General features: G+C 37.4%; 1 long non-coding RNA gene across 1 annotated transcript; it reads left to right on the top strand.

The window, feature by feature from the left end:
• The first annotated feature begins 370 nt into the window (after positions 1-370).
• LOC135518632 (uncharacterized) lies at positions 371-2,321 on the top strand. Its single transcript, XR_010452188.1, has 3 exons — positions 371-508; positions 1,399-1,534; positions 1,804-2,321. It is a non-coding gene; the product is annotated as an uncharacterized LOC135518632 (long non-coding RNA).
• The last annotated feature ends 749 nt before the right edge of the window (positions 2,322-3,070 follow it).

Here is a 3,070-nt window from a genome sequence, read left to right as displayed (position 1 = left end):
TTCAATTTCGACAGTTATGAAGGACATGCAACTTAGACTGTCGAAATTGAATGCATATCTCGTTTTTAAGTTCTAATTAACAACCATATGTGGTTGTATTCCTGTATAGGTTTACAACAACAACTAACAGCACTGATAGGCTCACGCCTCGATCACACCAATAGTGTTACAGCATCATCTGAATATGTGTGCAGCAACAGTTCAAAATTCTCCTTCTGCCTCCATTTCTGTCAAGCCATATACACGTATTTTGACGAACACGTTCCATAAATCCAACGAATGCACCACACACAACTGCCTCTGCAATGCTGCAAGGCAAACACAGCGTTCCATTTGAAACATATACCAAAACGCCCTTGACAATCGTTGTGATATAGACGTAATGCATGAGAAAGCGAAAGTGAAAATAGTCTTCTGTCGTTTCCTTCTAAACTTTTGTAACTTTAAAAGAGAAGAGAACATTCATACAAAGGTAGTCTGCATCTCCCGAGCTAGAACATCAACCTTGGTAAGGCGATGTTTGAGATATATTCCAATAGAATGTGTTAATTTATGTGCGATTTGAATTCGTTTAGCAGTTATGTAATGTCCTATACTGTAATCTGTAGAGAGAAACAACCTGGTTTCAGAGCATTTCATATTATTCTGAATGTATAAATCTGAGGGAATTAATTTACTGTGTTATGTTTGGTATGGTTACTTAAGACAAATGGTTACTTAAGGCAAAATTTTTACCCGTTTAGATAACCCTTCACCCAATCCTAACCATAACCCTTTAACCTAACTCCTAAACTTTAAAACATTTTTTTCACCTTTATTTAACTAGGCAAGTCAGTTAAGAACACCTTCTTATTTGCAATGACGGCCTACCCGGAAAACGCTGGGCCAAATGTCATACAGCCTGGATTTAGTTACAAAATTACAAATTTACCCTAACCGTAACTCCTAGTCTCGTTAATGTTCGCAAACTACCTAATATTAGCCACCTAGCTAGAATTCGTAACATATCATACGTTTTGGAAATTTGTAACATATTGTAAGTTTAGCAAATTCATAACATATAATTCATTGTATTTCGTAACATATAATACGAAATGGACATACACAAATTAATACATACCATACAAAACATAACATATTATACTAAACGAGTGTCTCGGTTTACATACAGAATAATACAAAATGCTCCGAGACCAGGTTGAGAGACAATGCTTAACGTAGGCTGAGTAGATGTTTGTAGATCAAATCAGCAATCATATTCTGTCTACATGAGACGTGACTCAAATTGGCTGTATGCTGTCTCCATATCTGTATTCCTTGATAGGTCTAGGACTTCAGTCAACTTTACAAAATGAAATAGATCATGTTTTCCCTCATATTCAAATTTTCTGTGTCTAGTGACATAGAATGGCATCTGGTCCGGAATCTGGGTCTTCTTCTGGCCAACCCTTCAACATCTCAGCCAATAATGGGTCCAGTGTCAACGCTCCCATAATGACTGGTAACACCATTGGGGCAATCTATTATCATAAAGGTGATGACGGGTAGTGTCAAATCTACACTTTTAACACAATGATTTTGCACAAAATAAGTAAACTGAGAATTGCACTCATATGAGACAAAAGTTCAATTATTGACAAATATTGACATAAAACATTCACACTCAATCGTACCAATCGTACCAATCGTACCAATCATACCAATCATTCGAGCTTGCGCATACGGCAGCTAGAATGATTTCCATTTGACTCATCTGTATCTCTATGGATATTTATTATAACAGTGAGTCCTCTTCTCTTGTAGGCCCTTTGTCTGCGGCACCCCAGCACCCCAGCCCCTCCGGCCCCTCCGGCCCCATGATGTCATCAGTTCTTGATTTCCTGAAAACAAACAAGACTAAACTGGAGAACAGGATGGGCAGCCTTCGTCCCATCCTCAGCGATCTCGTAGACCTTGGGGTTCTGAGTGAGGAGGATAGAGAGGAGATAGAGATCAAAACCATACGGATCAAGAAAAATGAAGCTCTGCTGACCATGGTTATTAACAAGGGGATAACTGCACAGGAACAGTTTTACCAGGCCCTGAAAAAAGCAGACCGTTACTTGGTGAAAGACCTAGAGAGATATACTACCTCCTGATACACTGCCATATCCATTACTGCCTATTCCATTCCGTTATGAAATAAGACCAAATGTTTACGAATAAATCATCCAAATTAGGATAGTTTATTTAAATTCCATTATAACATGGATTAGAAAGGTAATTCCAATGACATTATCTTATCTGTCATACCATGAATCAATAAACAAGTTTTTAAAATATTTTTTTTAATCTTTGTATGTTCTTGTGTCAAGGGTTGATGTGGCCCTAGCTGCACTGCAGATATATTTTGATTTGGTGTTACACTTTTTCATTACATGAACCTAGGCCTAATACTGGACTCCTTCAGCTCCCTCCTGCTGTGTGTCGTTGCTTACATTTTCTTGTCTTATTTGGCAATAATAATGTATGCTGTAGATATTATTCACACCTTTTGACTTTTTTCCACATTATCTTGTGTTCCAAAGTGGAATTAAAATGGATGTAATTGTAATTTTTGGTCAACGATCTGCACAAAAGGCCAGGCAACAGCTCTCAGTTTAGAGACCTATATGTTTGTGTGGGCTCTGGTATGATTTCCAAACCGTAGGGATCAAGGTAAGGATCATCTTTGGTGACAAACACCCCCACTCTGTATAGAATTGGTCCCCATTTCAACACTTTAATAATGCCACTTTAATAATGTTTACATATCTTGCATTATACCATCTACTGCATCTTGCCTATGCCGCTCTGTCATTGCTCATCCATATATTTATATGTATATATTCTTATCCCATTCCTTTACTTAGATGTGTGTGTATTAGGTAGTTGTTGTGGAATTGTTAAATTACATGTTAGATATTGCTGCACTGTCGGAACTAGAAGCACACGCATTTCACTACACTCACAATAACATCTGCAAACCATGTGTATGATCTTTTTCACTGATATTGATTTAAAATCAAATCATATCCAATTTTATTGGTCA

The sequence above is a fragment of the Oncorhynchus masou genome, chromosome 28 (assembly GCF_036934945.1).
Source record: "Oncorhynchus masou masou isolate Uvic2021 chromosome 28, UVic_Omas_1.1, whole genome shotgun sequence".
NCBI lineage: Eukaryota > Metazoa > Chordata > Actinopteri > Salmoniformes > Salmonidae > Oncorhynchus > Oncorhynchus masou.
This window is presented reverse-complemented; position numbering and strand designations above follow the sequence as displayed.